The sequence below is a fragment of the Salvelinus fontinalis genome, chromosome 35 (genome assembly GCF_029448725.1).
Source record: "Salvelinus fontinalis isolate EN_2023a chromosome 35, ASM2944872v1, whole genome shotgun sequence".
Lineage (NCBI taxonomy): Eukaryota > Metazoa > Chordata > Actinopteri > Salmoniformes > Salmonidae > Salvelinus > Salvelinus fontinalis.
This window is the reverse complement of record NC_074699.1, coordinates 25086918-25108629: the sequence shown is the minus strand read 5'-3', so window position 1 is coordinate 25108629 and position 21712 is coordinate 25086918. Positions and strand designations below refer to the sequence as shown.

The window sequence follows — 21712 nt, the reverse complement described above, 5'->3', positions numbered from 1 at the left end:
TGTCTTTACCTACCATGGACAGGTGTGAATCTGGCTATTGATACAGTGCAGATAATTGGAAGCACAGATTTAATTGTATGCTAAATATTCCAAATAATTACATTTGATTTGTTCCTAAGTGTTATAGATTGGATATAGTTTCCATCATTGTTAATTTAGATTTTTTTTAAACAATAACTTTTACAGCATAATAGGCTATAATCAGATATTTAGCTATTTTAATATCACACTTGGCTTATGAAGGTGCTTGAGATTTTGACAAAAACACGATTGTATACCAAGGTAGTGGGAGGACAAATGCAACGCAGTTCGTGTGAACTTGTCTGTTGTGTGAAGATCATCATTTACAAGGTGTTTCCCAAAATGAGACACTCGCAGTCTCAGATAAAGCTTTTTTTTCTAACTTATGCACAAGCAGTGATAACAATTTAATATAAAACAGAGAAAGCAGACAATGGATAGCCTAGTTTTTAAAGTATGAGAGGAGGAATACAGAGGTTTTCTCTGTCACTGCAAATATGGACTCTATAGCCTAATGTAGCCTAGACCTATTGCTACCGGGGAATATTCCTATGCTCCTTTTTTCGTAACCTTTGAAATAAATACAATAGGATTGCTGTGCCCACCCAGTAGGCGGAATCTGAAACCTTCATTGAAGACAGCTTAACTTTTCTCCTATTTGCCTTCCAAATAATGTCCAGTTCGTCAGAATAACCCGGTGTCTAATAATACAATCATGTCTTAAGTGAGAGGCTGCATGGGGTGAAGAACAATCCTCCGGGTCGTTCCACAGTTCGGGTGAAGTTGGTCTCGTAATGGTATTTTGTTTTGAACAGTTGTTGTTAGTTGAGAGTGCAAGTTCCCTCATAAGGTAAGGTGGCACCGGAGCCCAATGGAAGTCACATTTATAATTAGACTGCCAATTCAGCACATTGTCCTGATTGCTATACAGGGACCCTCGGCACTGTCTGGCTGCTCAATATGAGATAGTTTTTCCTCTGACGAACAGTTTAACACTGCCGGTAACAAATTAGTGAGGAGCAAAAGAGTTCTGTTGATGGTTCACTGCACGGCTGTTTCAAATCGTATTTTATCAGGGAAATAAAACATGACTCCGCGATTGCCAGGTGCCTTTTCTCTCCGTTTCTGCCCATCTTTGTTTATTTTTTACGCACTCTAAATACTCTAAAAGAAACGTAGGCCACAGTCGCTCCACACGGCAATAAAATGGATGAAAGGAACATTACAATATAATATGAATAACATGGTAGATGTAATCGATTTTTATCATTTAAACGTACCTACGTTTTTATACATAGGCATAGACTACAGATAATATTTGAATTTGACCTCTTGCGCTGTGTGTTGCGCATTGATTGTCTTGTACACAAAGCTGTTATTGAAATCAAAGGTTATATTGATTAGGCTTATATTATCCAGAATGTTGGACTATTTGTTTCCCTTTTAATACGATGATGAAAGTATATGTAAATGTTTTATGAACCATTTTGGTGCGTATTTGGCATTTTGATTCAGATGTATGGTTTGAAATCTCACCTATTGTAACATTTCATATATTTCCTACTGTTTGATTTTCAGGACTATCTGCACGTGGACTTGTGGTTTTGCGAGAGAGAAAAACATTTCCGAACTGGATCCGGCATAAAGATATCGACTCCCTGAAGCATATGGTGCCAGTAAGTTCAGAGATTTAGAAGTGCATTTTGACATACCGAAACCGCATGCTTCACAGCCTGTGCTCGGCGCTCTTTCACGGTGGCTCTCTTGTTTAAATAGATCCCCCATCCAATCCCAGATCAATAGAGTTGCATGTTGCGAGACGAACTTGGGAATTGGAAACTCATTTTCTGTCATTAAACGACCGCGAATGATGAGCAAAACAATAACAATATGTTTTATTATTAGAACAAATGTTGTCCTATTTAGTAGCCTAATAGTTACATACGTTTACGTTTCATAAATGTATTGTTTTCCTGAGGGTTAAACGTATTGCTTTTGATTAGACAGTGCAGAAATATTGTCATTATTGACAGCGCAATCTAGACCTGCAATGTGAGTTTATAATACACTTGACCACAATAGTGATCATATTTTGAAAAATATGTGTGAGCACAATGCAAATGCAATGCTTGATTTTAGTTATTGAGTCTATGGAAATGATGTGGTTTTAGATCTCAGCAAGGCAACATGCAGAAGGGGATCTGTTTTATTCCATACCAGGCTATTGCTAATTTAAAGAGTATGTTGTAATATATATTTTGTCAATTATTTTGTGCTTTGTTTATGATGCACAGCAATTAGCTTTATGAAGCTGGGAAGGCCGGTGTAGGGTCAGTAGCCTACCATGTGTGTTTAATTGAATGTTGATGTGCTCTCTAAGGAGGCAGTGTGTAACCCAGGCATTACAGTGCTGCGTCAATTTAAAACTGGGGCATTAAATTAACTTTGAATGGTTCCCTTTCAATTACATGATGTGAGCTGGTCCTTGGACTGTTGTCTCAAAGGGGTTTCTTACCTACTGTGCTACTGTGGTTCATTACTACTCTTATCACATCACGTGTTAGTTCATCACTCTATTTAATATGTGTGTGTGTGTGTGTGTATTTATGTATGTGTGTGTGTGTCTGTGAGAATGTGTGTGTATTTATGTATGTGTGTGTGTGTGTGTCTGTGAGAATGTGTGTGCGTGCGCGCGCGCGCGCGTGTGTGTGTGTGTGTGTGTGTGTGTGTGTGTGTGTGTGTGTGTGTGTGTGTGTGTGTGTGTGCGCGCGCACATGTATGCATGTACCGTATGTACAGAATATTGAATGTATGTAGGCCTATGTACATGTACACAGTATTTCACATTCATGACTAATGGGTTTGGTGATTTGAAAATATTTTATAATGATTTGAAAACATTCACACGTCTTTCTTGTATGATTTTCGTATGTGCATTTTGCATCAATGGTTGCTTTTACTGAGTCTGATCTGTTAACTGCTACATCAGTGCCACTTCATAATAGCCTCAGAGACAACTATTATAGGACACAATGGATATGAATGGGATGTTTCTGTGCTTCAGTAGTTTAAAATATTAATTGACAATGAAGACTGAAATAAGAAAATATGAATAAGAAAAATGTATTGAAAGTGTACTGTTGTTCTGTCTGTGGGTTATTTTAGCCCTTGCAGTAAAGGCTTCATCTGGTTTCATTAGTTCATTATGCTTAAAACAGAGGTCTGCATCCTAGAACCATGAGGTAAAGTAAGTTGAATTGTTGGTTTAATTGTATGGCCTTGGTTTATCCGTAGCTAATTCCCTTGCCAAACTGAACTCCTTGCCCTTAAAATGATATTATGACCTGCATATTGCTATTGCTCTAATAGCATGAGAAATAACAACTTTCCAAGATCAATAACATTTCATGTAACAACTTACATTTATAAATAGCCTACATTATGTAGAGTACTTTACAGCAACTTTATGAATTTGATAAGTTGAGCTATATTGGATATTTAAGTTGGGCCAAATGATTCTGGGCTAATGAGGTAATGCGTTTGCATGTGTGTGTGTGTGTGTGTGTACGGGGCACGTCTGTTTCTTCTTGTTGTACCCCAGATACTTTGCTGTGCTTAGCTTGTGATAGTCTGTCTGACAGGGGGTTACTGGATCAGGCCATTCATGACAGATGCAATCTTCACTTAAGTCTCTCCTTTTTTAACTTTTTGTTTTTTTCAATTGAGATTTTGAATCAGTCAGTGCGATAGTAATAGTTGCCGCAGTTACAGTATGAATAATGAGGGAGATGTTGCTCCTTGGATGCAGGCTGGCAGGGAAAGAGCACAGGAGGTAGTTGAGTTGAGGCTTGCTCAGGTACTAGTCCTCCTCTCCTCTCCTCTCCTCTCCTCTCCTCTCCTCTCCTCTCCTCTCCTCTCCTCTCCTCTCCTCTCCTCTCCTCTCCTCTCCATGTCTGAGGGGGAGTGGACTGGCAGCCGAGGCCTAATGATAAACAAGATGAGAGAAGCAGGTAAACAACAGCAGGCCTGGTAAAGGTAGGGCGTGTGGCAGCAGAAGGGAGAGGATTTCTGGGGATAATAAATGTGGCAGCGCATGTTGTGACATCTGTCTTTATAAGTGTTAGCTAATTTGCAGCAGAATATTTCAACAATGATCAAAAGCGATGGCAACATGTTCATTACAGGAGTCTTTCTTTTGTAGTTCTCTGATTTTTCTGCTTCAAGTTCTCAACGTGCATTATTGAAGGGCTTTGGCACCTTCAGATCTGGCACCATTATGATCTTCTTGTATGACACAATTAAAAAAAGATGCTCTTTACAGCACATTAATGCACAATGATTTTAATTCTCATTATGCAAACTGTGAATGCAGCTTTAATAAATTAAGTGAAGACTTGCAATGTAAATGAAACATGCCTAAAATGACTTTCAAAGAATCCTCACATCTTTTTATGCCCTTTCTGGCTTGAGGTGAACACATCTCAAGGACCTTTTCATTTCCAACGTTGACAGTCTGGAGAGGGTCCAGGCTTCATCTCTGAATGTAATGGTTTTGTTCCCAGAGAAAATGTGCGCCTCTCAGTACAAACCATTCTCACCACTCATGGGTGATGGGTGAGTCTTGAAATATTGATGAAATCAATGGTTCTAGTGAGACATCAGTATCAGACAATGGGGGCATCCAGAGGCTAGCTATCTAACTGTACAGACACAGATGACTTTCAAGTCTTGAAGATGGATACTGTAGATTAATGATTAGACACATGGTCTTGGTGAGATGCGTAAGTCCTCATACTTAGTTAATATCAGACGTAAGAATTTTTTCCGAATTTTAAGTGAAAATTAGCAATACTTATCTGGGGTTTAACTACACTCCCAAATTGCAGTCTTGCTTTAGATTAGAATAAGGATTCTGAATCTACTGCACATCGGGACATGTCAGTGCAGTTGTTTGTATTTTAGCTGCAGTCCAAGCCAAATAGGCTGGTTCTTTATAAAGGTTTTCATTGTTTTCTTCTTAGTAACCTTGGGTCCAGATGACTTCTGCTGTGAGTTTACATGAACTACATACAATTACATTCAATGAAATAGGTTGAGTGCATCGTTTTCTTTAAATTGAAAACCATCAGCACCTGTATCACATTACATGTTGAAGACCAAGGTACAGTACCAGAGAGAGATAGAGAGAGATTTCCCTATAGAATCAACCAGACCTCTAGTATCACATTACATGTTGAAGACCAAGGTACAGTACCAGAGAGAGATAGAGAGAGATTTCCCTATAGAATCAACCAGACCTCTAGTATCACATTACATGTTGAAGACCAAGGTACAGTACCAGAGAGAGATAGAGAGAGATTTCCCTGTAGAATCAACCAGACCTCTAGTATCACATTACATGTTGAAGACCAAGGTACAGTACCAGAGAGAGATAGAGAGAGATTTCCCTATAGAATCAACCAGACCTTTAGTATCACATTAGCTGTAAGTGTTTGGTAGGGAACTGGGTTTGAACATTCTGATTTAAAAATGAGCATTAGTATTTTACAGCTAAACCAATGTACATTTTGAGCAATTGTATCACTTCACATGAACAATATCATTTCATAACTCACCAAAGAGGTACAATTTGAACTGTTTCATTCACTCACCCACGGAATATGTTGCACGTTTGGACTGCAAAATAATTGGACAATTTCTTTTAATCCAAAGCATAGTTGTGCATAATTAAGTTAGACTTCAAAATGCAACAGTGCCGGCTATGTTAAACAGCCTCTGTTGAATTCTCTCTTTTTAAATATCACACATTAATATGTAGAATTAATTGGAGGGGCCTTGGTGGCCGTGTGTTTTTGACACAGGACTGTTTCTGTAGGGGACGGTAATCAGTAGCACTGTCAGCTGGAGGAATTAGCACAGCTCATTGTTTCTATGAGTCACATGAAGATTTGCACAGTCCATGTGTGAAGATGGCTGGCTCTATTTCCATATCGAAGAGGCCCACAGTGCTGCCTGTAATTAAAATGCAGTGGTTTTGGGAGCCCTGGCTTGGCACAGTACACTGAAGCAGCTGAGTGTTGTCATCTTTCCCGAGCAGTGTGCAAGCGGTCCACTCCTGCATGCTTCTCTCAATACACCTATCATTTTGTACAAATGTGAATGTCAGTCCACACTCCTTTTGTGGAGAGTTTAGTTTTCTTTATCTAGCCTCTCGTTGTGGCTCCCTCTTTTATTTTAGCCCTCAGAAAAGACATGATTTAGTGTACGTTATTGTCATGTTAACCGTTGACATTGACAGTGATATTTCATATTCTATATGCACTGTATTCATTGGCAGTATTTATTCATAACCTTTATTGTGGAAAGGCCATGAAATCCCACTCTTGCGTTCCATGATTTCCATGACTTGTTATTAGTTAGTGACCTTGTTGCAGATTTCTCCAAACGGGGCCGGGGTCAACAGTTCCTTGTTGGTTTGTTCGATAGTGTATTGTGGTCCCTGTCCTTCCTGAATTGGAGAAGATCTGAGGTTGGGTCTTGTGAGAGAACGAGGGAAGAGAGATTACTGCGATGTGGGACTCGACGCTGCTCGAACACAAAGGCCTCAGAACAACCCTTTCCTTGTGATCCCCCTATTGTGTTTGGATCAGGCCTTCCCTTGGGCTGGCCGCTGCCAAGGACTTAGCACAAAAGGACACTATGGAAATATCAAACTGGAAACCAACATGGGCAGCTCTCTGGGGGAGAGCGAGGTACCAGGAAGAAAACTTTGTATGCCCGTCACCCTGTTCTAATTACAATGTATCACATTCAGGATGCATTTTGTCCATTGATATTAGCATTTACAAGGAGGATTGGTGACACTAGTCATTTGGAAAACCCGACTGGATAAACTCACTGGGAATGATGTAAGCTCCATGAATAGTCTTACTTGGAAATGTAAAATAGGAAATTCCCTTTCCTCTTGAAATATGGGGCGGCAGGAAGCCTAGTGGTTAGAGCATTGGACTTGTAACCGAAAGGTTGCAAGATTGAATCCCTGAGCTGACAAGGTAAAAATCTGTCGTTCTACACCCGAACAAGGCAGTTAACCCACTGTTCCTAGGCCATCATTGAAAATAAGAATTTGTTCTTAACTGACTTGCCTAGTTAAATAAAGGTAAAAAATATATATGTACATGTTATGCATAGGTTTGTAATGAGCTGAAATTGGAGCGTCCTGTACTACTTAAATGGATTCTTCAGGATTTTGGCATTTTTATGTCTCTCTGTCCAGTATGAAGGAAGTTAGAGGTAGCATGCTAGCTGACACCCATAGACTTCTAGTCAACACTACTTAGCATTGGCTCAACAAACTACCTCTAACTTCCTTCATATTGGACAGAGACATTAAAATGGCGTCCACAAGTTCATCTGACTCTGGGGAAGTAGATAAAGGGCCTCATTGCCTAAATCCCAAAGCATCCCTTTAACATTAGAGCATATACAGTAAGGTATCCATGCTTTATGGAGAACCACACGTGTCGTATTTCATCTTTGATAATTCAGCCTCTTTGGTTCTGAAAGATAATTTATGATTCAGTGTCCTTTTGCATCTGCCTGTGTGTATTCCACAGTGAAGCTGGGGTTAGCACTGTGCTTATCTGTTTTGGCAGGTTAGACATTAGCCAGTTCCTGGAGGCTGACAGTTAGCCTGATATCTGCCAGCTCCATCAGATATGAGATGTAAAATATGCTCCACGATTGTGCTGCGCTGCTCCCTGCTCCGGAGTAAAGCATGCTGGGAGCAGTTTAGTTGACACATGACGTTCAGCACCACTGATGCTGTACAATACTGGGGCTCTATTTGTTTTTAAGGCCCTCCACTGCCATCCACATCTTTATACATTGCAAAACTGTCACCAAATGATAGATCACAAAGTTTACTGTGCAGAGTAATGACACGAGGTCACTAATTGATCAGATATGATTTGGCACCTTGATTTACAAGGCAACACCCGAGCTTTGACTTCACCACACAGCAGCCTGATGGGGAAGACTGTGTGGAGTATCAGCCCATATTAAACAGCTTGCCCCTCCACGTGTCACTGTGTCTCTGAAGAATTACGTAAATGCAAAATAAAGTCCCGGGGCCTCATTTAGGCACAAATCTTTGCTTAAACCATGCAAAGGATCATTTCCACGCAAAGTGTGGGATTTATCAATAGGAACTTTTGATTGAGAGTGTACGTAAATTTAGAAACTGCCATGACCATGCGTAAGCTAGGTGCATAGTGGTGGAATAAGGGAACTGCTTACCAAGCGTAGAATGGGAGTGTAACGACTGACGCTCTCCTCTTCCTCGGACGAGGTGAGGAGAGAAGGATCTTCAGACCAATACGCAGCATTTGGGAAATAAGCCATCTTTATTATAAATGCGATGGCAACACGAAACGAAACAAAACACTTTCCAAACTACAAAACAAGAAAACGACGTTGACGAAACCTGAACATAAACTTACATAACTAAACATAAACTTACGTACAGGAAACAGACGACATCGAAACGAAACGAAACAAACAAACGCTACAGTCCCATGTGGTACGAACATACATACAGACACAGGAGACAATCACCCACAAACAAACAGTGAGAATGCCCTACCTAAATATGACTCTTGATTAGAGGAAAACGCAAACCACCTGCCTCTAATCAAGAGCCATACCAGGCAAACCAAAACCAACATAGAAACAAATAACATAGACTGCCCACCCAAAACTAACGCCCTGACCATAAACACATAAAAACAACATAAAACAGGTCAGGACTGTTACAGTACCCCCCCCTCAAGGTGCGAACGCCGGGCGCACCAGCACAAAGTCCAGGGGAGGGTCCGGGTGGGCAGTTGACCACGGTGGTGGTTCCGGCTCAGGACGCTGTCCCCACACCACCATAGTCACTCCCCTCTTCTGTCTACCCCTTCCACTGACCACCCTAAAACTACTTTCCCCTAAATAAACAGCCAGCACCGGGACAAGGGGCAGCACCGGGACAAGGGGCAGCACCGGGACAAGGGGCAGCACCGGGACAAGGGGCAGCACCGGAACAAGGGGCAGCACCAGGATAAGGGGCAGCACCGGAACAAGGGGCAGCACCGGGACAAGGGGCAGCACCGGGACAAGGGGCAGCACCGGGACAAGGGGCAGCACCGGGACAAGGGGCAGCACCGGGACAAGGGGCAACACCGGGACAAGGGGCAACACCGGGACAAGGGGCAGATCCCGGCTGAAGGACTCTGGCAGGTCCTGTTTGGACGGCTCTGGCAGGTCCTGGCTGGACGGCTCTGGCAGGTCCATGCAGGCTGACGGCTCTCGACACTCATGGCAGACTGACGGCTCTCTACGCTCATGGCAGGCTGACGGCTCTCGACACTCATGGCAGGCTGACGGCTCTCGACACTCATGGCAGGCTGACGGCTCTCGACGCTCATGGCAGGCTGACGGCTCTGGCTGCTCATGGCAGGCTGACGGCTCTGGCTGCTCATGGCAGGCTGACGGCTCTGGCTGCTCATGGCTCTCTGACGGCTCTGGCTGCTCATGGCTCTCTGACGGCTCTGGCTGCTCATGGCTCTCTGACGGCTCTGGCTGCTCATGGCTCGCTGGCGGCTCTGGCAGATCCTGTCTGGTTGGCGGCTCTGGCAGATCCTGTCTGGTTGGCGGCTCTGGCAGATCCTGTCTGGTTGGCGGCTCTGGCAGATCCTGTCTGGCTGACGGCTCTAGCGGCTCCTGTCTGGCTGACGGCTCTAGCGGCTCCTGTCTGGCGGATGGCTCTGTAGGCTCATGGCAGACGGGCGGCTTTGCAGGCTCATGGCAGACGGGCGGCTTTGCAGGCTCATGGCAGACGGATGGCTCAGACGGCGCTGGGGAGACGGATGGCTCAGATGGCGCTGGGGAGACGGATGGCTCAGATGGCGCTGGGGAGACGGATGGCTCAGATGGCGCTGGGGAGACGGATGGCTCAGATGGCGCTGGGGAGACGGATGGCTCTGGCCGGATACGGTGCACTGTAGGCCTGGTGCGTGGTGCCGGAACTGGAGGCACCGTGCTAATGACAAGCACCTTCCTACTAGTGCGGAGAGCAGGAACAGGGCACACTGTCCTCTCAAAGCCTACTCTATCCCTGATGCGAGGTACCGGCACTGGTGACACCGGGCTGAGGACAAGCACATCAGGATTAGTAGGGGGAGAAGATACAGTATGTTCAGGGCTCTGAAGACGCACAGGTGGCTTAGTGCGTGGTGCCCGAACTGGAGGCACCGGGCTAGATACACGCACTACAGGGAGAGTGCGTGGAGGAGGAACAGGGCTCAGGATACGCACTGGTAGCCTAGTGCATAGTGTAGACACTGTAGGTACTAGGCTGGGGCGGGGAGGTGGTGCCGGAAATACCGGACCGTGGAGGCGTACTGGCACTCTTGAGCATTGAACCCGCCCAACCTTACCTGGTTGAATGCTCCCGGTCGCCCGACCAGTGCGGGGAGGTGGAATAACCCGCACCGGCCTATGTAGGCGAACCGGGGAAACCATGCGTAAGGCCGGTACCATGTATGCCGGCCCGAGGAGACGCACTGGAGACCAGACGCGTTGAGCCGGCCTCATGACACCTGGCTCAATACTCAATCTAGCCCTACCAGTGCGGGGAGGTGGAATAACCCGCACTGGGCTATGCACTCGTACAGGAGACACCGTGCGCTCTACTGCGTAACACGGCGCCTGCCCGTACTCCCGCTCTCCACGGTAAGCCTGGGAAGTGGGCGCAGGTCTCCTACCTGCCCTTGGCCCACTACCTCCTAGCCCCCCCCCAAGAAATTTTTGGGAATTACTTACGGGCTTTTCGGGCTTCCGTGCCAGACGCGTTCCCTCATAGCTCCGGTTCCTCTCTCCGGTAGCCTCTGCACTCCCCAGTGCCTCCAGCTGCTCCCATGGCTTTTCGGGCTTCCAGCCACGTCTCCTTGCTGCCTCCTTAAACCACCGCTCCTGGGCTTTAGCTGTCTCCCTTTCTTCCTGAGAACGGCGATTTTCTCCTGCCTTAGCCCAGGGACCTTCTCCATTCATTATCTGTTCCCATGTCCAGAAATCCTTGTTTTTCTCCTGTCCCTTACTCCGTTTATTTTTCCCTTGCCGCTTGGTCTTAGCGTGGTGGGTGATTCTGTAACGACTGACGCTCTCCTCTTCCTCGGACGAGGTGAGGAGAGAAGGATCTTCAGACCAATACGCAGCATTTGGGAAATAAGCCATCTTTATTATAAATGCGATGGCAACACGAAACGAAACAAAACACTTTCCAAACTACAAAACAAGAAAACGACGTTGACGAAACCTGAACATAAACTTACATAACTAAACATAAACTTACGTACAGGAAACAGACGACATCGAAACGAAACGAAACAAACAAACGCTACAGTCCCATGTGGTACGAACATACATACAGACACAGGAGACAATCACCCACAAACAAACAGTGAGAATGCCCTACCTAAATATGACTCTTGATTAGAGGAAAACGCAAACCACCTGCCTCTAATCAAGAGCCATACCAGGCAAACCAAAACCAACATAGAAACAAATAACATAGACTGCCCACCCAAAACTAACGCCCTGACCATAAACACATAAAAACAACATAAAACAGGTCAGGACTGTTACAGGGAGAAATATATGTTGAACATATTTGAAATTGTGAGAGTAATAATTAAATAATTTTTAGATTTAATTGTATTTCCATTGTTTCCAAGTTCACATACACCTTAGCCAAAATAATTTAAACTCAGCTTTTCACAATTCCTGACATTTAATCCTAGTAAAAATTCCCTGTCTTATGTCAGTTAGATCACCACTTTATTTTAAGAATGTGAAATGTCAGAATAATGGTAGAGAGAGTGATTTATTTCAGCTTTTATTTCTTTCATCACATTCCCAGTGGGTCAGAAGTTTACATACACTCAATTAGTATTTGGTAGCATTGCCTTTAAATTGTTTAACTTGGGTCAAACGTTTCAGGTAGCCTTCCACAAGCTTCCCACAATAAGTTGGGTGAATTTTGGCCCATTCCTCCTGACAGAGCTGGTGTAACTGAGTCAGGTTTGTAGGCCTCCTTGCTCGCAACATGCTTTTTCAGTTCTGCCCACACATTTTCTATGGGATTGAGGTCAGGGCTTTGTGATGGCCACTCCAATACCGTGACTTTGATGTCCTTAAGCCATTTTGCCACAACTTTGGAAGTATGCTTAGGGGATATAGATACTTTGGTACTTGTTTCCTCCAGCATCTTCACAGGGTCCTTTTCTGTTGTTCTGGGATTTATTTGCACTTTTCGCACCAAAGTACATTCATCTCTAGGAGACAGAACGCGCCTCCTTCCTGAGCGGTATGACGGCTGCGTGGTCCCATGGTGTTCATACTTGCGTACTATTGTTTGTACAGATGAACGTGGTACCTTCAGGCATTTGGAAATTGCTCCCAATGATGAACCAGACTTGCGGAAGTCTACAATTGTTTTTCTGAGGTCTTGGCTGATTTCTTTTGATTTTCCCATGATGTCAAGCAAAGAGGCACTGAGTTTGAAGGAAGGCCTTATTCTAGTCCATTTGTGACGGTGGGTGCAATTGTAACCTATGCCATCTACCTGAAATATGCACATTTTTCTAACAAAACCTATCCCATACCATAAATATGTTATCAGACTGTCATCTGATGAGTTTCTTTCTTGGTTAGGGGCTATAAATATCTTAGTTTAGCCGAATTGGTGATAGCTACTGGTGTTGGTGGACAAATAAAAGATGGTGGATTATGCTAATGTGTTTTTAGCTAATAGATTTACATCTTTACATATTGTGTCTTCCCTGTAAAACATTTTAAAAATCGGACATGTTGGCTGGATTCACAGATCTGTGTCTTTCATTAGCTGTATTGGACTTTAATGTGTGAAAGTTAAATATTTAAAAAAAAAAATTTTTTTGAATTTCGCGGCCTTTTCAGTGGGGGTGGGGGGGGGGGAGTGCCGCTACCGGCACCCTCATCCTAGACAGGTTAACTACATAGAGCAACGTGTTTACCTACTTACTAATCATCAAACATTTCGTAAAAATACACAGCATACACTAATCGAAAGACACAGATCCTGTGAATACAGACAATATTTCAGATTTTCTAAGTGTCTTACAGCGAAAACACAATAAATCGTTATATTAGCATTGCACATGTGCAAACATTACCCCAGCATTAATTCTAGCCAAAGTGAGCGATAACGTAAACATCGCCAAAATATATTATTTGTTTCACTAACCTTCTCAGAATTCTTCAGATGACACCCCTATAACATCACATTACAACATGCATATACAGTTTGTTCGAAAATGTGCATATTTAGCCACCAAAATCATGGTTAGACAATGGGGAAAGTAGCCCAGCTGGTGAGAAAATGTCCGTGCGCCACATTAGACAGTGATCTACTCGTATACATAAATACTCATAAACGTGACTAAAAAATATAGGGTGGACAGCGATTGATAGACAATTTAATTCTTAATACAATCGCGGAATTACATTTTTTAAATTATCCTTACTTTTCAATACAGTTTGCGCCAAGCGAAGCTACGTCAAAAAACATGGCGTCCTAAGCCACTAACATTTTTCGACAGAAACACGATTTATCATAATAAAAATGTCCTACTTTGAGCTGTTCTTCCATCAGTATCTTGGGCAAAGGATCCTTTCTTGGGTCTAATCGTCTTTTGGTGGAAAGCTGTCCTCTTGCCATGTGGAAATGCCAACTGCGTTCAGCATGAACTGGAAGCGTGCCCAGCGATTCACAGCGTTTCAGAAATAAATGTCCCAAAATCGCACTAAACGGATATAAATTGCTATAAAACGCTTTAAATTAACTACCTTATGATGTTTTTAACTCCTATAACGAGTCTTAACATGACCGGAGAAAGATTACTCCCAACACTAATGCTTGGAACAGGTGCGGGTCGGTGTCCTCCACGCGCATAACGCAGCTCCAAAAGACTTACTAGCTACAGGGTTTTTTAATTTATAGTGCCTGTGAACGCGCAATCGACCCCATTCAAATCGTCATCACGTAAAGGCATCCAGGGGAAGACGTAAGCAGTGTCCGTATACTCATAGCAATAACAGTGGCCTTTTAACTGACTCCAGATCAGGGGCCAACATTTCTGAAATCTGACTCCACGTCAGGGAAATTGCTGTAGAATGGGTTCTGTTCCACTTAGAGACAAAATTTCAACTCCTATAGAAACTATAGACTGTTTTCTATCCAATAATAATAATAATATGCATATTGTACGATCAAGAATTTTGTAGGAAGCCGTTTCAAAAATTACACGATTACCATAAATAGTGACAACAGCGCCCCCAGCCTCAACAGGTTAAAATACATCCACAGGTACACCTCCAATTGACTCAAATGATGTCAGTTAGCCTATCAGAAGCTTCTAAAGCCATGACATCATTTTCTGGAATTTTCCAAGCTGTTTAAAGGCACAGTCAACTTAGCGTATGTAAACTTCTGACCCACTGGAATTGTGATACTGTAAATTATAAGTGAAATAATCGGTCTGTAAACAATTATTGGGAAAAATACTTGTGTCATGCACAAAGTAGATGTCCTAACCGACTTGCCAAAACTATAGTTTGTTAACAAGAAATTTGTGGAGTGGTTGAAAAACCAAAGTTTTAATGACTCCAACCTAAGTGTATGTAAACTTCTGACTTCAAATGTATCTTGACAGGCCATATATCATTTGACCCCATCAGTCCATGTTTTACATAATAATCCATATAAAGTACAGTATTTGTTAAATTAGAGGCACGTGTGAAAGTGAAACCATTGTTGAAATACTATTGAAGACTCAGATAATGGGAAATCAAATTAGAGATGGCTGATCTTGCTCTGTTGGAAGATTTGGCAGACGCTTCATTTAGCAGAGAGCATGTTTTTAGAGACAGGTAGGACTGTTTTTGCTGAAAGTATAGATATCGTTTCCCAAAACCAATCGTCTAGGATCTTTGCAAGGATTTAAGGCCTACTTTAGAAAGGCAAACGCTTGCCATTCCGGTGCACATCAAAGTGCTATCAATCCTCTGGTGTTTATCAATGGGCACTTTTCAGCGGGAGTTCGCCGATCGGCATCTCACATCCCTCGATGAGACAATGTTTTGGATGCAATCATCAGCAAAACAAACTGTAACAGACAATTTCCATACACTATTTCAAGAGGGGTTTCTTTGCCATCAATGGGTTCACAAATACGAACGGAGCAATAGATGGCACCCACAACGCCATAAAACCACCATCCCAAAACGAGTTTATCTATGTGAACAGAAAAGGTTTCCACTATTAATGTGCAGGTGATAGGTTATGTCATGCGCAAAAAACGCTGCTGAATGTAGTGGCCAGTGGAGCACGACTCGTTCATTCTGCAGAAGAGCAGTGTTGGCCTACATGCCTACAGGAGGGAGCTGTTGAGGATGGATTGCTTATTAGTGAGTTGCCTACTCATTTAAAGTATATTTGCCATCGCTAAAGCAACTTGAATTTTCCTAATGGTCCTGTCTTTGTAGCTATGTTTTTATTTTTACTGGTCAAGCCACAACTGATCGAGCCAAATCAAATATTTAGACACCTCTATTAAGTCTCTGAAAAGTTCTTTTTTTCGTATATTTTTTTGGTTGCGCCGTTGTTTTTAATTGTACGGCGTTATATATTCCCCACAGGTTTTAAAGGGATGATTTTGACCATATATGGTTAATTAGGAGCGTTTCGCAATGCAAATAGCCAAGGTCGTGCACGAGCACTGAGGCTAAAAACGATTGGTATTTATCAATGGTTATATCCTACCGGTGTGCGTATCACGTTCGTTGGATTGTTTGATAAATCACTCCTTTTCTATGTGTACGAACATTCTAAATTCCGTTCGTAAGTAGTATTTTAGAAACATAATATTAATAAGGCCCCAGAAATCTGAGACATCAGTGCACACATTTTCTCTGTTCTCCATCTCTTAGATAATACATTGGAAAAAGCTTACTGAGAATGGATGGTATAATCTCTCAGGTCTTTTACAGTATCTTATTTTCTTTGGATAGATGCGAACATTTACATAGACCCATAGAACTGGATCTAGTGGCAAGGTCTAGTACTGATCAGTTGCTGACATATGGAATAGGCAATGTGACTAAAAACGTCCTGGAAAATTATTTGAAAAAGCTGGGATGTATTGAGCCAAAGTCAAGATTCCCTACACGTATTGTTTGGAAACTGGGAATGCATAACGCCAAAAATAAATTAAAGTGACAAAGGGGGGGGGGGGGGGGGGGGGGGGGCTCTTGTGGCTGACTTTCTGATGAAGTTAATCAAAATGTCTCCCCTGGTACAAACCCAGGTCTTTTGTTTCCTTCTTCCATGATTATTTACACCGACTTGGATTTTTTTACAGGACTTTGCCCTCGATGTGCGTCATGAGAAAATGGCTTCAGCAGACTCAACCACAAGCTCTCTCTCTCTTTTGCCTTCTCTGAGAAAATTAGAATGTCGTTATTGCATCATGTATAAATTACTCATACCTATGTTCAGAGAGAGAGAGAGAGAGAGAGAGGGAGAGAGGGAGCAAGAGTGAGAGAGGCAGAGAGAGAAGAGAGGGACAGAGAAAGAGAGGCCCTCGTGGTGTGGACTGGTGAGGAGACGAGAGACGGAGGCTGAGAGCAGCTTGTCTGAACATTCCTCATTGTGAGGACTCAGCAGATAATGATGTTAGTGTTCGTCTAAGGTAATGTACTCTGTGTCGCCCCAGACCTCTCTGATACTGTGGAAGTGGACTGAACTGAGTCTCCTGCTACTGGAGCAGATTGAACTGGAGTTGTTTTGAGAAGGACAATGCTGGTCAACCCTCCTCTTCAACAGTAGGCTGTATAAAAACTGTATTTGGCTGCTTGAGTGAGTACTCACAGTTTAAAGCTGAGTGCTAGAAATGTTTTCGTGTCGCTCATCAGTATAGGGAGCTGTGATTGGTTGAGGCTACTGAGTCCATCTCTCTCAGAGCTACAGCTTATCTACTTGGGGCCTCTCTAGAATGGAGAGTTTGTGTCAATACAGTATATAAATAAATATCCTAGAAATGTGTTCCACATGACAAAGTAATACTGCCTCAACAGTCATTTGGCATAGCAGGGGCAGGAGCTGTCATATTCTTCTCTCTCTCTCTCTCTCTCTCCCTCTCCCAGACTGCTCTCTCTCTCTCTCTCTCTCTCTCTCTCTCTCTCTCTCTCTCTCTCTCTCTCTCTCTCTCTCTCTCTCTCTCTCGCTCCCCCATCTCTCTCTCTCTCTCTCTCTCTCTCTCTCTCTCTCTCTCTCTCTCTCTCTCTCTCTCTCTCTCTCCTCTCTCTCTCTCTCTCTCTCTCTCTCTCTCTCTCTCTCTCTCTCTCTCTCTCTCTCTCTCTCTCTCTCTCTCTCTCTCTCTCTCTCTCTCTCTGCCAGCACATATTAACCACAGCACAGTATAAACACTATGTCGGAAAATATGAACATTTTGCTTCAACCCAAGTGGAAAACAAATCGAAATTGAATTAAAACTCACTACTTTCTTTAGAAACAAAAGTATTTTAAGTGGGATTTTAAGTATTTTAAGTTATTTCAAAGTTTTGCTTTCAGAGCAGTCAGTTTGTTTAGGACATGTTCAAAGAGGAAATTTTTACTCCAAACTACCAATGTAAAAACAGAATGGAGTTGGGCAGTGAAACAGAGTGAAGTGACTAATGTTTCTGTTAGCTTTCACTGCACTTGTCCTAACACACAGTGCAGATATAGTGCTCACTCTGATGAAAATCCAGACTGCTCCGTGCCAGAAGCATAAATGCAAAGAGAATAGTCTTTAATAATAGTTTTTTTGAATGGGACTTAAAAAAGAGAAATCTGCTGACATTTTGGAGAAAGCTTGTGGTTTGACCCTGCTGTGAATTTCCAATGAGCCTCTTTGACAATCTGAGAGGATAGCCACTCTGGCACACACTACATGCTACACACCCACATACAGCACACACAGTTACACACACTACATGCTACACACCCACATACAGCACACACAGTTACACACACTACATGCTACACACCCACATACAGCACACACAGTTACACACACTACATGCTACACACCCACATACAGCACACACAGTTACACACACTACATGCTACACACCCACATACAGCACACACAGTTACACACACTACATGCTACACACCCACATACAGCACACACAGTTACACACACTACATGCTACACACCCACATACAGCACACACAGTTACACACACTACATGCTACACACCCACATACAGCACACACAGTTACACACACTACATGCTACACACCCACATACAGCACACACAGTTACACACACTACATGCTACACACCCACATACAGCACACACAGTTACACACACTACATGCTACACACCCACATACAGCACACACAGTTACACACACTACATGCTACACACCCACATACAGCACACACAGTTACACACACTACATGCTACACACCCACATACAGCACACACAGTTACACACACTACATGCTACACACCCACATACAGCACACACAGTTACACACACTACAAGCTACACACCCACATACAGCACACACAGTTACACACACTACATGCTACACACCCACATACAGCACACACAGTTACACACACTGCCAGGCAGTAAGTGTGCAGAAACTTCTGGGAGGGGGCTGGTGGCGGAGGGATGGGGAGGGTGGCTGTCGAGAAGGTTGCACAAGGGAAAGGGAAGGCGAGGAGGGGAAACGAGGGGACGGAGTGTCCTGGCTGAGGATTTAGACACACTGGACTGTATGGGCTGCGGAGGGCCACCGCCAGCTTACTGATGTTAAGGACAAACACATACATGACTTCACTGAGACACAAACTGAAAGTATGACAGTGTTGAACTTACTCAACTCCAGTGGCCGGAGGGTTTCTTCTGTAAATAACCAATCATTTATATCTCTCCTCAGTGAAAGCAAGTTTGTAGTGGTCAATTGAATTGCGGCCACCTTGTAAACACCATTATTAGACTGGAACAAACCTGCTATCATTAAGCCCTTCTCATATGGAAGCGGGAGTGGTTGCTCTATACCAGTTTAGAGAGAGAGACGGGGAGAGAGTTTTGTGCCTGAATGTGAATAGCATTGGTGGAACACACAGACACAAACACACACCACGCCAGACCCTGGGTTGTGGTTGAATGTCACAGTGGAGGAACGCTTTACGTCCTTGGTTAGGGGTGGGGCTGATGGTAAGCAGGGGAGGGATGTTCCTCCTCTTCCTCGGTGAAGCTACATTTATTGGTCACCATCTGCAGGGTGGAGGAGTTTGGGCTGGGGCCAGCCTAGAGAGAGGCTTCTAATTAAAGCATCATCATGATCAACTTGTGGTCAGTGATCGTCCCCAATGCTGGCTCTCCAAGATGAACATGGAATCACTGAGGCTTTCCCTGAAGCCTGTGTTGGACTGAATTAGAAAGGGAGAAACAAAACGGAGGAGAAAAGTGCTACAGAGCACTTTTTCTCTTGGCAGGCAGAGAAAGACCTTCTGCCATATCCACTCAGGTTTAAACAATTACCCGACATCATAAGAAACCAGAAGAACCTTAGTCTGGAATAGTCATCGCTTTTGCCTGGCCAAGCTCGGTTTCAGGCATGGCGTAGCAAGCGTCACATGTTGGAGCTCTCGATAATTTTAATTAGTGTAATAGGGTGCACCTCCAGTCTCTGTATCTATGCAGCCCGAGGAGCTTTCCTTTGAGGTTGACAGCCTTTAATATAGTATTTCATGGTTTGATATGTGAGTGACACAGAGCTGCTCCAAGAGGACGGCAAAATGGTTTATTAGGGCCTAATTACAGCCCTGTGATTAAAGGGGAAGTGACTGATTAGGATAGTTGAGGACGATGTGGAAAATGGATGAATATTCAGAGCGGAGACGAGCAATAACGGCTGTGTGTGTGTGTGTGTGTGTGTGGGGGGGGGGGGGGGGGTATATGAGCGCTGGCTGGTGCAGGAACCCGACTGCCTGGCTGGCTGACTGACTGCTGTGTAACCACATGCTATGATATCATCTTTACGGTAGATCTCATCTGGGGGCTTTTCAGCTTTAGCTATTGGGCAGAAAATGCACGCACAGATATGTGGTGCTGCCCTGGTAATGGTAACCTTCCAGGTTCCTGGTTCCTACTGCCTGGCTCTCTCTTGTAAAGTATGCAAAAGGAGCGCTAGCTTTCCTTACGTGGAAGAATCCGTAAAGCTGATTTAGTGCTCTCACAGGCCTTGTACGTCCCTGTGATTACAAAAAAAGGAAAGGATGTCCGAGGTTTGAAGCTTGTTTTGGTATGCTATCAGCCCGGCATGCAGGAGTAATGCAGTGTACTTTCACAGCCAATTGAACATGAAACCGTCAGGAATGTGCCGCAAAGCCAGGTCTGCTCCGAGCTGCTAGGGGAACTTGCTAAGAATCACACATTCTTGTGAACTTCAAAGTATGCACTGTTTAAGCAAAGAGATAAATGGCCTTATTATTAGCAGTTTTCTTCAATGGGGAGATTAGTATCGGTTTCTCTTTTCTTTTCAACCTGCAAACTTCGAACACTTTCAGACATGTGATAACCGACATTTATAAATCATTTCTGGGAGTGCTCTGAGGGTATGATATGGACAGCAAAACCTTACGATTTTATAATTTCACAACTGACTTCATCCTTAAAATGACGGTTGGCTAACCTGCCTATTACTCTCTTTGATTTCAACAGTACATGCTTTTGCGCTCTGAGAGATATTCATAATAAGCTTATACTTCTCTGACTTTATTGCTAACGGCTCCTTATCTCCCAGCTATTCAAGAAAGAGAAGTCATTTTTCCAATTTCCAACATTTTACTGTTAGGTCACAGCCTGCTCAAACTACCTTGGGGGGATTGTTGTGGCAAACAACACACATACTCACACACTCACACACACAAAGGCACACACATTCACACACACATGCGCTCCCAGGAAAAATATATTAATCTTAAATAAATATGGAATGTTACAGCTGTGGAATTCCCTTAGCCTAAACAGATACTGCCCTAGGTGCACACTTGCCAACTGGGAGCTTTCAGAAGTCACATCATGTCCACATTATTTATATGTCAGGGGTATTATATGGAGAACTAATGTTTATTCTTCCTTTTCCTCTGATGAGATGGAATGAACAGTATGATGAGATGGAATCAACAGTATGATGAGATGGAATGAACAGTATGATGAGATGGAATCAACAGTATGATGAGATGGAATCAACAGTATGATGAGATGGAATGAACAGTATGATGAGATGGAATCAACAGTATGATGAGATGGAATGAACAGTATGATGAGATGGAATCAACAGTATGATGAGATGGAATCAACAGTATGATGAGATGGAATCAACAGTATGATGAGATGGAATCAACAGTATGATGAGATGGAATCAACAGTATGATGAGATGGAATGAACAGTATGATGAGATGGAATGAACAGTATGATGAGATGGAATCAACAGTATGATGAGATGGAATCAACAGTATGATGAGATGGAATCAACAGTA

At 43.3% G+C, this 21712-nt stretch overlaps 1 protein-coding gene across 8 annotated transcripts in view; it reads left to right on the top strand.

Moving 5' to 3' along the window:
- LOC129834602 (transcription factor SOX-6-like) overlaps positions 1-21712 on the top strand; it is a 159705-nt gene that overhangs the window by 3477 nt on the left and 134516 nt on the right. For 7 of the 8 annotated variants that reach the window (XM_055899737.1, XM_055899739.1, XM_055899735.1 and 4 more), the window contains exon 2: positions 1600-1697. The gene's annotated coding sequence lies outside the window, so the exon portion shown is untranslated. Of the gene's footprint in view, positions 1-359; positions 872-1599; positions 1698-21712 lie in introns of those variants that run through there. The other variant, XM_055899738.1, reaches the window with a different exon arrangement.